General features: G+C 31.9%; 1 pseudogene; it reads left to right on the forward strand.

Annotated features, from left to right (window-relative positions):
- The first annotated feature begins 11,761 nt into the window (after window positions 1-11,761).
- On the forward strand, window positions 11,762-12,510 carry LOC101497732 (phosphoglycerate kinase, cytosolic-like; annotated as a pseudogene).
- Window positions 12,511-13,737: the final 1,227 nt, after the last annotated feature.

A 13,737-nucleotide genomic window follows, 5' to 3' on the forward strand; every position in this document is an offset into this window, starting at 1 on the left:
TGCAAACGAAATAAAGATATAGTTTGAGTAAAGTATTTCAATGGAAAAAAATTATAAATGACAAAAGAGTTGATCAAAAAAGTTACATGTATATCATTCCACAATATATCTTTCGCATCCTTCAACGCCTTATCTCTCCAATCATCAATTGTAATGGGGATATTTTGACGAACAACAGCCCCAATGTAACTTACAAACATGGAGCTATTGGGGTCGATTGTCTGACCACTCTCATTCCATCCAACCTAATAAACTCATATAGTAAGTACATGCTTTCAAAAAAGATAAAAAAATAAACAACAAACAGAGTATAGTATACCTCAAATTTTATCCCACTACTCTTTGCTTTTATGACCTTTTGCATTATGGTTGCACCATCTTTGACTTCATTTTCGTAAGTCTTGGTGTTGACAACTTCCTCATTTTGACAATCCAAAGCCTTGTTAGAATCCATTTATCTACAACAAGTTCAACATGCAGTTCAGTATAACTTCAACAAGTTCATACATGCTTTCAAAAAAGATAAAAAATAAACAGCAAACAGAGTATAGTATACCTCAAATTTTATCCCACTACTCTTTGCTTTTATGACCTTTTGCATTATCGTTGCACCACGTTTGACTTCATTTTCGTAAGTCTTGGTGTTGACAACTTCCTCATTTTGACAATCCAAAGCCTTGTTAGAATCCATTTATCTACAACAAGTTCAACATGCAGTTCAGTATAACTTCAACAAGTTCAACATGCAGTAGTCTAAGTACGTATTAGTATAAGTTCAAAATGCATTTTAGTGATAACAAAAAATTAATAACATCAATACCTGAATAGTGAGACGAAGTACATAGGGTTCGTAGGAGAAATGCGCAGAAATACGGTTCGCAGAAACTGAAGTATGGTTCGAAGAAATACGTAATGAGGGTTACGTATTTCAATGAAAAGAGATGGTTTGTAATGGTAGAGATGATCGTGGATGGAAATAAGGTTCGAAATGAGAGAGATGATCACGGAAATATGGTTCTTAATGGAAGATATAATAGGGTTCGCAAAGGAAGAGAAGAACGGTGAAGAAGAGATGATAGTGAAGTTTGCGTAATGAAGAGGAAACTGAAGGGGTTTACTGTTATATATAAAACCTTATTACAGCGCTTTTTTAGAAGCCTTTTACAGCGCTTGTTGGAAAAGCGCTCTAAAAGGCCTAACCTTTTAAAGCGCTTGTTGTAAATGCACTCTTAAAGACCTAAGCCTTTTACAACGCTTTTTCAAATAAGCGCTTTAAAAGGCCTCCTTATTTTATTTTTAAAAGGCTCTTTTACCGCACTTGTAGAATAAGCGATGTAAAAGACCTCTTTGTTTTCTTATGTTATATGACTGTGTTTTTTAAATGCCTTTTATAGCGCTTTTTAAAATAAGCGCTCTAAAATGTCTCCTTATTTTATTTTTCAATGGCTCTTTTATAGCGCTTGTAGAATAAGCGTTATAAAAGACCTTTGTTTTCTTATGTTATATGATTGTGTTTTTTAATGGCCTTTTACAATGCTTTTTCAAATAAGCGCTCTAAAAGGCCTCCTTATTTTATTTTTCAATGGCTCTTTTACATCGCTTATTCTATAAGCGATGTAAAAGACCTCTTTGTTTTCTTATGTTATATGACTGTTTTTTTAAAAGAACCTTTTAACTTGGTTTAAAACAAAGCTTTGTGACCTCTTTAGTTTATATTCAGTTTAGTTCATGTAAATTACCTATATTTGGATTTTTTGTTTAGTTCATGTAAATTACTAGTTTATATTAAATTACATGAACTTAGTATAAAACACTAAGATCAAGCTAAATATAAGCAGAAAATAAATATAAGCAGAAAATCAAATACATGGTTGCTTATATAAAACAATTAAACATGTTCAAACAAATAAATTACATGAACTCAGTTCAAATTACATGGATTATATAAAACAATTAAACATGTACATTAAGATGCCCTTCCTCTTTTCCTGGTGGGATTCACATTTGTTTGTCCATTATTAACGATACGAAACGATGGATTAATCCAAATTCCCTCATCATGATCATCTCTAAGATATAAACCATCATCAATTGAATCAATTTCATGTGGTTGTGATGTTGTAAATAAAAGATCATTACCAACATCTTCATCATTATTGTTATCATCACTTATTTTATTGGTCGATAGGACAACATACCATTTATCATCAGCAGGATCAGTGACATAAAACACTTGTTGAGCTTGTGACGCTAAAATAAAAGGCTCGTCTTTGTATCTCACCCTATTAAAATCGACAAGCAAGAACCTTGACTCATTAATCCAAACGCCGTTATTATTATTGACCAACTTGCAACCAAATATGGGAACACGAAACATTGTGTAGTCTAACTCCCATATGCGCTCGATAACCCCAAAATATGATAGATTTGCATATATTGGGTTTTTGTCTTTTGCACTTGAGACATGCATCGCTTCAGCTACGAGAGTGACTCCGCTATTTTGCATAGTGGTCTAATCATCTTGTTCTTTGGTATAAAATATGTAGTCGTTAATAACATAACCAGTGTAAGAAAAGACATGTGAACTCGGACCATTTGCTAGCCACCTCAATCTCTGCGAAATCTCTTGCTTATTTTGATGGCTTACTCTAGTTCTATTTGTAAATTGATTTGATTTCTCTTTCAATTGTAAGAATGTAAGAATAGTATTTTTACATTTATTGAATGACCTATAGTTTTACGTAAAAATAGTTGATATTTGGAATACTTTATAATCTAATGAGCAACATCTTAAGATGTTTTTATAAGTGTTGCATTTTAAAAGAAATTATGCTGGAATGTGATTTCCCAGTAAATTTTATTTTTTTAAATCTATTTATAATATATTAAATCAACTCCTAATTTTTTTACACTAACACATCATCTATACATACGTCGTGTAATTTATCTTTGTTCCATATCAATCAAATATCCAACGGATCAACCTCCAAAGTCTCTCTTCTAGTTGCCTTCTTTTATCTACATTTCTACCACCCTTTTGTTTTTTGAGCATGTACTATCATTGTTCTTCACTTAACTATATTTTAATATTTTTGTATTGTATTCCTCTTCATATGACCATATAGTTTCATAACACCACATTTCAATAATTGCATCCCTTAACTTCTTCTTACATAACATAATTATCTTCCATAATTTCTCATCGGCTCACTATTCCCTTCCAATTAAAGAATTTCTTGCAATAATTGAGCAATGAAACCACATGTCCAGGAATATGAATTCTATAACATGTAAGTTCTTTTGTAATACTGTTTTGATTTCATGAACAAATCAGATACATACTAACGATTAACATTTGTCTATATAAATATCACGGTGATAGGCTATTGAAATCTAATTTTGTATGTGTTTTTAATAAATTATACATAAATATTACAAAATATAATATGATGACAAACTCCAAATATTATTTGATTTAGTCCTTTTCTTCTAATCAGTTATCATTTAATGTGTCTTTTTGTACACACTAATTTTTTTTTATAAATTATACACTATTATTAATAATTTCAAAGTTAAAGTTTTCACATACAATATTTTCTTTTTAAATCATATAATTTATTTTCCTTATTTGTATCTACCCTAAGAAAAATAGAATGTCATTTCTATTTCTTTTTTATAAAAAACATTAATGTTCTTTGATCTTCCAAATTTCTGATCATGGTGATATCACATGAATATGGATACCAGATTCTTAATAAATACACTAACTCAACAAAAAATACATTTTGTCTTAATAAGATAATATAAAAAATCACCACTTTAACTTCAAAAATTGTAGAAAACTATAAATATAATTGTTGAAACTAACGAAATGTGAAAATAATATTGATATTGATTTTAAAAAGATTCAATCAAATTATACTTTAGAAACAATTATTAAAAACTAAATTGATAAATTAAAAACGACTAATCGACCATTTAAAATTTAAAAAAATTATTTAAAAATTGTATTTATTTCGTCAATTATATTAACAATTCATCTTTATTAATATTATATAGAATCCACCCACACAAAGCGTGGGTCAACATCTAGTTGTCAATAATTAAAGAAATCTATAATTCTATATTACCGAAGGGCTGCATTATATCACCTAAACAAATTTCATCAAGATCAACGTCAAAGGAAAAATTTGATCCACACACAAAAAGTTTTATCAACTACATAATGTATTAATTAAGTAAATGTGTTCAACAATCTAAAATTATTTCATTGTTAATTGTTCTTATTATTAATCTTTAATTGAAATTTGAGAAATAGTGATGCCTAAAAAAACGATGAAAGTGATGGAGAAATTTGAGTAGTAGTAGTTACCCCAATTTTCAAACATCATTTAAAATTGCATGCTATGTGTTTGTGAAATTGTCTCTGTTAATAAAACTTCAAAGAAACTGTGTGCGTTTTTTATTGGTTTCATTTCTCATGTATGTTTTGTTCTAACCCTTTTTCAGTGACATGTTTTTTGTATTTTTTCTTTCACATGAAAGAGTAAGATCTGTTGTACTTTAATTTTGTTGTTATGTATTTATTATTATTATTATTATTATTATTATTATTATTATTATTATTATTATTATTATTATTATTATTATTATTATCATCATTATTTACTGTTGCTGTTATTTTGTTAATACGAGTTGCATCATGGTTTATTTTATTTTCATTTATTTGAAGAGGAATGATAAGTTTGCAATTTTCACATTACATATCTAATTTATGTTGCATATTAGCGCTAGCAAATCAAAAGCATTTGTTAAATGTATTCTATAATAACTTGCCTTAAAATTAAACAATGTTGCTACCCACACCCCTCACATTACTATCCACACCCCTCAAATTTGTAAAAAAAAAAACCAAAATACCCAAAACTCCCTTTGATATTTATAATATTTTTTACAATTTTACTAACTCATAACTCACCTTCATCAACATTCATCAAATCTCATGACTCATAAAATAATCACCATACCTCATCAACCCTACCTCATACTCATTTAAAACTCACACAACTCACTCATAACATACACCATCAGTTTCTTCATCATATTGTGGTTAAAGTGACCTAAAAATGTATGTTTGTTGGTATGTTTCTGAGTTCGATTTTTTTCTCTAAATCTGAGGATTGTACGTGAACTCAGTTCACGTAAGTTGTATTGCTACGTGAACTAAATTCACGTACGTTAAAAAAAGTAAAAATATCAGAATTTATGCAAACTTAATTCACGTACACGTACGTGATTTAAGATTGTGTAATCAATGGAGTTTGAAAATTCAACATCTTAGTATGTATACGATCTTAATTCACGTACGTGTACGTGAATTAAGATTGCAAAATCATTGAAGATTGGAAATTAAACCATTTACGTGAACTCAATTTCACTTACGTTTGCATGAACTGAGTTCATGTACATTTACTTGAATTCAATTTACGTAAACGTACATGAAATTGAGTTCACGTAAATGTTAGCAAAGTTTTGAAGATGGTTAATGATGATTGATGATAACTAATGAAGATTGATGATGACCAATGATGACTGATGATGATTTGTGAAGATGGTTAATGATGATGATGGTTAATGTTGAAGAAAATGAAGAAGATGAAGAAGGTGTTGAATGAAGATGATGAAGATAGAAAGAAGAAGAAGAAGAAGAAGAAGAAGAAGAAGAAGAAGAAGAAGAAGAAGAAGAAGAAGAAGAAGAAGAAGAAGAAGAAGAAGAAGAAGAAGAAGAAGAAGAAGAAGAAGAAGAAGAAGAAGAAGAAGAAGAAGAAGAAGAAGAAGAAGAAGAAGAAGAAGAAGAAGAAGAAGAAGAAGAAGAAGAAGAAGAAGAAGAAGAAGAAGAAGAAGAAGAAGAAGAAGAAGAAGAAGAAGAAGAAGAAGAAGAAGAAGAAGAAGAAGAAGAAGAAGAAGAAGAAGAAGAAGAAGAAGAAGAAGAAGAAGAAGAAGAAGAAGAAGAAGAAGAAGAAGAAGAAGAAGAAGAAGAAGAAGAAGAAGAAGAAGAAGAAGAAGAAGAAGAAGAAGAAGAAGAAGAAGAAGAAGAAGAAGAAGAAGAAGAAGAAGAAGAAGAAGAAGAAGAAGAAGAAGAAGAAGAAGAAGAAGAAGAAGAAGAAGAAGAAGAAGAAGAAGAAGAAGAAAGATGATGAAGATAGAATAAAGAAGAAGAAGAAGAAGAAGAAGAAGAAGAAGAAGAAGAAGAAGAAGAAGAAGAAGAAGAAGAAGAAGAAGAAGAAGAAGAAGAAGAAGAAGAAGAAGAAGATGAGTTAGGTTAATGAAGAGGAAGAAAGGAAAGGTAATTTGGGAATTTTGATTTTTTTTAACATTTGAGGGGTGTGGGTAGTAAATTAGGGGGGTGTTGGTAGCAAAATTGAAAATTAAAATGCCTTGTGAAATCAACAAACTGATTCATCAATAAGTCTAGTGCTAAATTAATTTGTTGTATTGTTTCTATTACATGCGGTTCATTTTTTGTGTGGCCTACTTTGTTGATTTTCATTTTGTTAATCATAGTAAACATTTGTTGGGAAATTTATTTATCTGAGAAAGCTTTTTATAATACCGATTGATCTTATATAGTGAAGATAAGGGTGTTGCATGTTATAAATTTGGTGTTCTCCCTGGCGATTGATAAGGTGAAGTATCTGAAATATGGTTGGTGGGGGAAGCAGGCAAAGATAATAACCGGTAAGTAATTAAACCATCTTTTACTGTTGTTGGCTTACAGAAATACTTAAAGCAAGACAAGAAAAAATCAACTTAATTTCAATTTGAAAACCCATCTCATTTAGATTGAGTTGGCTTATAATTGTCCTATTATATTGGCTACCAGTAAACAAAACCCAAGTTTTGAAAACCCTCGCAATGTTTAACGAACATCAACCATAAAACCCATATGTAACACCCCGTTTTTCAAAGCGAGGGTATATTTTTTTTCAAAAGAATTTAAAATAAATCAGAGAAATAAATAAAGAAATGCCTTTGGATAAATAATTGAGTCATTATAATTTACAGGCAGCGGAAAAGTTACTCCTATTATAAATCCAAACCATTTACCCAACAACAAATGGTACATGTAACCCATCGAAAATAACATGTCAAGCTGACAATATTAGTATAGGTACAGTCTTCCATTTTAAAATAAATGCAATACAAAAGAAAGGCATCTGATCCCTCTATGCCAACCTAATCTGATCATTTTACAACACAACTAAACACCCTGACTAATCTCCACGCGCCCCGTGAGATTCTCCTAACGTAGCTGCAGTCAAGCGTTCCCATCTCCATTTCCGTCCGTAGGGTAAGAACCGGTAGGATCGTCCTGACTCTCATCTGAGGGCAAAGCCCAGATTTCCACAATAATTGTAAAGGTCACCAACCGAAAATAACAGTTAACACATAACATTTAAGTTTTGAATGCTAAAAATAACTTTACAACCAAGCATGCACCTTTGCAGGATTTTCAATATGCTTCAATATGCGAAAAGTTCATACCATACTTTGCCAGTTAAAATGAAAGTAAACTGAGGTTCTCAATCCCCTAATTATAATATAACAAATCAAGACATGGATAGTTTCATGAGCAAACAGTCATACAACTAAAACTGAGGATTTTCACTGAGCCAATCGATTAGGCAATCGATTGGGGTGAAGGATTTTGATGAAACAGAATCCTGGGCTGAAATCAATCGATTGGGAAATCGATTGAGTGAGTACTGAGCCCCTGACTTAATACCAATCGATTTCCAAATCGATTTCCTGAAGGTTTTTAGTGAAATTTTGAACTCTGGCTTGATTCAATCGATTGGGCAATCGATTGACAGGATAGCTGAGCCCCTGACTTAATGGCCAATCGATTGGGCAATCGATTTCGTAAATGATTTTCGAAAAACTGATTACAAAATCGATTGGCTAATCGATTTTGTCCATTTGGCCAAGTCCCTGTTTACTATCCAATCGATTGGGAAATCGATTTACCTGTGTATTCTTTCAAAAATTCATAAACTAACTCAATCACATTCATGCATAATCCCAATTCTTAACACTTAACACTGATAACACAATTACTACGACATCATGGATTTCGAAATGGTATTGCAATCAAACATGTTATCACCAAATTCCAAAACATAACACTTAGCATTTATAACACATTACTACACAAACAAAATGAACCAACAGTTCACAAATCAACAGGGTGTAGTCTCTTACGGACAAACACAATTCCCTCAGGAACGTAAGTCGTAAACGTACTACCTATCACGGGTCCGTACCGTTTACCGAGGTGCCACCTATCCCGGGTCAGCACAACTTACCAAAACATACACGAGTAAACGAGACATTAAGAGATTCCCCATTCTTAATTCTCATCTAACTTAAACCAGGGCGTAGTCTCTCACGGACAAACCCCTGCGCAGTCTCTCACGGACAAACGCAATTCCCGCAGGAACGTAAGTCGTAAACGTACTACCTATCACGGGTCCGTACTGTTTACCGAGGTGCCACCTATCCCGGGTCAGCACAACTTACCAAACACAATTCCCTCAGGAACGTAAGTCGTAAACGTACTACCTATCACGGGTCCGTACTGTTTACCGAGGTGCCACCCATCCCGGGTCAGCACGACTTACCAAACGTAAATCGTAAACGTACTGCCTATCACGGGCCCGTACTGTTTACCAAGGTGCCACCTATCCCGGGTCAGCACGATTTACCGAAACACACATAAAAAAGCGAGACATTAAGAGATTCCCCATTCTTAATTCTCATTTAACTTAACGATTTTCAAGACAAAACATTCAGTAAATAAGTCATTAAGAGATTCCCCATTCTTAATACTCATTTACTGAAACGATTTTCAAAAACGAACATTAAGTAACCGAGACATTAAGAGATTCCCCATTCTTAATACTCATTTACTGAAACGATTTTCAAAAACGAACATTAAGTAACCGAGACATTAAGAGATTCCCCATTCTTAACGCCCAGTTAACTTAAACAATTTTCCAAACAAAATAATAAGTAACCGAGACATTAAGAGATTCCCCATTCTTAACGCCCAGTTAACTTAAACGGTTTTCAAAACAAAATGTTAAGTAACCGAGACATTAAGAGATTCCCCCTCCTTAACGTCCAGTTAACTTAAACGGTTTTCAAAACAAAATATTAAGTAACCGAGACATTAAGAGATTCCCCATTCTTAACGCCCAGTTAACTTAAACGATTTTTCTTTAAAACAAAATATTAAGTAACCGAGACATTAAGAGATTCCCCATTCTTAACGCCCAGTTAACTTAAACGATTTTTCTTTAAAACAAAATATTAAGTAACCGAGACATTAAGAGATTCCCCCTCCTTAACGTCCAGTTAACTTAAACGGTTTTCAAAACAAAATATTAAGTAACCGAGACATTAAGAGATTCCCCATTCTTAACGCCCAGTTAACTTAAACGATTTTTCTTTAAAACAAAATATTAAGTAACCGAGACATTAAGAGATTCCCCATTCTTAACGCCCAGTTAACTTAAACGATTTTTCACAAACAAACGCACATTAAGTAAACGAGACATTAAGAGATTCCCCATTCTTAACGCCCAGTTAACTTAAACGATTTTTCACAAACAAACGCACATTAAGTAAACGAGACATTAAGAGATTCCCCATTCTTAACGCCCAGTTAACTTAAACGATTTTTCACAAACAAACGCACATTAAGTAAACGAGACATTAAGAGATTCCCCATTCTTAATACTCATTTAACTTAATGGTTTTCAAATTTCACACAACACAAACTCAACAAATTCTCACATCAAAACATATCAATTCATTTATTCACAAATCCAACCATACACATATCAAATTTCATCAATATCAATTAAGAGCATGTCAAAAACAACGAACACAAATCGACACAATCCACTACTCAAAACACACAAGTTTCATTTACCCAAAATCTTACACAATGACTTCAAATTCATTTACCACGAACCATTCATCAATATAAACAAAACCTAACTCTAAGGTTTTACCCATAACGCATTAGTTTCGTTTTTCCCCAAATCGATACATTAAACCCTAACAAATTCCTTCCCACACAACCACAGATAAGTCCCTAATGCAAACTAGAAGTTTGGAAGGAGCCCTTACCTCAACGTTAGCTTTAACGCGCGTTTCCGGTACCGCGAGTAATTCCGGTAAAATCTCCGCTCGCAACGCCGCTTCCAAATTAGTGCACTAGCACCGTAGCACGGAGGTGAGCAACTTTCCCTTCTATCTCTTCGAGAAATGAGATTTGGATCTAGAAGAAACGGAGGGGTTTGTGTTTGGATCTCAAAACCGTTTTTCTTCGTTTTCGAATCAAAGAGGAAGAGTGGAGTTGCAAAAACCTTGATCTAACTCTCACCCAACCTTGGGTCACTAGCTTTGAAGAAAAGGAAGCAACGAAAATGAAAAATGGAGAAGGATGGATTTTCTTGGGTTGCTTGCGTGAAGCTCAGAGGAAGGAGATGGAAATTTTGAAATTTCCTTCCTTTCCTTTTCTTTCCTTTGTTTTTCCTTTCTTCCTTTTTCCTTCCTTCCTTTATATACTATTTTCTTTTCCTTTTCCTTCCTTCTAGTTTTCCTTTCTTTTTCCCTCCAAACAAACATATATAAATATAATAAATATAACTTAACAAATATCTCAAAATCTAGATATTTATTAAATTACCGTTTCACCCGAAACGCCTTAAATTCTCCGTAAAGTATTTACCGCAGTTAAATTCAATTTATTTATCGACGAGAAATTCTAATTGGCATCGAAATATCTTTTTGATTATAAAACTCCAAAATATTATTAACTTTGGCTTAAAAGCCTCCGAGCCAAAATCCAAAATATACCAAAAATACATAATTGGTACTTTAAAATTATGGGTCTTACACCATACATATCATATTTTAGAAAAAAGTCAATAGCAAATAAATAGGAACATTACTACTTGGGATTATGAAATGCATAATAGACACCAAAGTTGTCACCTTGCACCTTGCTACCTTGCTACCTTGCTACCCCAAGAGAATAGCCATATACTCATTTGTTTCCCTAACTTTTTGTTACTCTGCATTATGTATTTTGAATAAATGAATGTGAGAGTGTGATATGAATGATAATTTGTTGTTACTTATTGTTCTTCTACTTTAATTTTCTTATCATGTTAATCTATTTTATTTGGCAATTTTAACTATTAAGATTGATAATTGTATTTTTTTCTATATTTTGTTTAATATTAAGTTGTGGTGCTTGTATGTATTTGGGAATAGGGAATTTCACTTTGAACAGAAGTTAGGATATTGTTATTGTTGTGATTTTTATTTCATCCTTCATGGTTGTACTCATAGGCTTGTTGCATATGAATGATTAGTTCATCTATTATTCTGCACATTGAGACAATTAATTAAATTTTTGTGATTACATTTGGTTTGTGAGTTGCATTAATTGAGATTTTACTCTTGTTGCTCCGATAATAATAATAATAATAGTAATTGTGTAAGCAATGTTCTATGTAATATTTTTTTATGCCTTTTAATTGTTATTGTGGTGAAAGGTCTTTTTTTGTTTTACTTTGTTGTGATTTGCTTCTGTATTTAAATGAGATTTGTGAAATATACCAATCTGGAGGTTTATTATATGGTTATGCTATTTGATTTGATTTTTGAAGGATTAGATGTAATAATGAAGAGTTTAAGAAACTATGAATGTCAAAGAAATGTGATGGCAGTGATTTTGAAGGATTATTTGATTTGAATTTTTTTTTTTTTTTTTTTGAATCTTCTGTTTTCAAGGACGTCCAAAGGGTGTAACACCCAAATACAATTTGAAACATCTTGTGTCAAGGTTGTTTGAGCTTCTTGGAGTTGAGGTGTGTGCGCCTACTAAACTGTTCTATGCTATTATGGGATTCCTTCCAACTATTCTTATTTTTGTTGGTTTACTTTGCATTAACCATGCGTGTTGATTTATCTTTGATTTGATAGGTTAAAATTGTTGACGATTGTATTGGTGAGGAAGTTGAGAAGTTGGTTGCACAAATTCCAGAAGGTGGTGTTTTGCTTCAAGAGAATGTGAGGTTCCACAAGGAAGAAGAGAAGAATGATCCTGAATTTGCAAAGAAGTTAGCTTCCCTTGCTGATCTCTACGTGAATGATGCATTTGGAACTGCCCATCGTGCTCATGCTTCGACTGAAGGTGTCACTAAATACTTGAAGCCCTCTGTTGGTTGCAGGATTTCTTATGCAGAAGGTATGTAGGGAGTAATTGCAATTCAATTGTATATATTTGATAATTGATGTAGTTAATTGATTGGTTGTAATGTATAATTGTTTCAGGAGCTTGACTATCTAGTTGGAGCCGTTGCAAACCCCAAGAAACCTTTTGCTGCTATTGTTAGTTGGTCAAAGGTGTCTTCCAAGATTGGTATGTGATAGATTTTTTTAAAGTTAGTATTAATTAACTACTTATGATTTTTATGGTCACATGATTTAGATAATCTTGTCATTTCAATGTTTATAATTCAGATATTTGGAGACTCAAAACCATTCGAAGATGATGAAATGATGAATGTCTGACAACGTTGTGCAAACTTGGTTCTTGAACTAATAGAAAATATTTGAAGCACTTGTATCATTTTAGTATCTGTAGACTGTTAATAGAAGATAATATTTTTTTTAACATGTAGTGAAGATTTTGTAGCTCTGAATATGATAACTTTGATTTTGTAAAAAAATTATGACTCATTGTCATTGATTTTTAAATGTAAATCTCCGTATGAAGTTTTTTGTTTTATGGTTGAATGAGAAATTCTAGTTAATAGTGTAATATGTGAAATTCTGAGGATGCATATGTGAGGGGTGAAAGTTATGAAGAAAAAAAAAATTAAAAAGTTAATTATTTAAATCGATTGTCTCATCGATATAATAAACAATTTTGAATATGACTTGTTATATTAGTTCAAATTTAACCGATGTAATAAATCAATTTTGAATTTGACTTGTTATATTGATTCAATTTTAATCGATGTAATAAATTAATTTTGAATTTGATTTGTTATATTGGTTCAAATTTAACTGATCTAATAAATTATTTTTGAATTTGACTTGTTACATCTATCATTTTAGCTGATTTTATAATTAACTATTTATTGTAACGTTTGATGTTAGATCGGACAAGAAACCGATCTAACAAGTACATAGGAACCGATCTAACAAGGTTTAATTGTACTAGTAACATGAGAGATATTTAGTTTAAGAAGCAACTCTTGGAGAAAAAAAAACTTGATGTTTATATGCAACATAAGCCTAACTATTGGCACTATGAACACGTATACATGGACAGGGACTCACACTAGATTTGTGAAAGTGAAACACATAACAAAGCATGTTTGGTGTCATTTGATTGGATCAATGAGGTTTTTGTTACAACACACATACTTTTTGACATGGATGTAGTTTTGATTTCTATTCGTGTGGAAACACTTGGAGGTATTAAATGGGTCTATTGCTTTGATCTTCAAATTATATAGTGACATCTGCATTTCACATTTTAATTTTGGGTGAACTCGATGTAAAAGAGTTATGGATTAAAATATTGATTGTAGGCCATTTACCTTGCTTGAGTATCTTGTCGAAGCAGGCATGAAGGATTATATGTTT

The sequence above is a fragment of the Cicer arietinum genome, chromosome 3, assembly GCF_000331145.2.
Source record: "Cicer arietinum cultivar CDC Frontier isolate Library 1 chromosome 3, Cicar.CDCFrontier_v2.0, whole genome shotgun sequence".
Classification (NCBI taxonomy): domain Eukaryota; kingdom Viridiplantae; phylum Streptophyta; class Magnoliopsida; order Fabales; family Fabaceae; genus Cicer; species Cicer arietinum.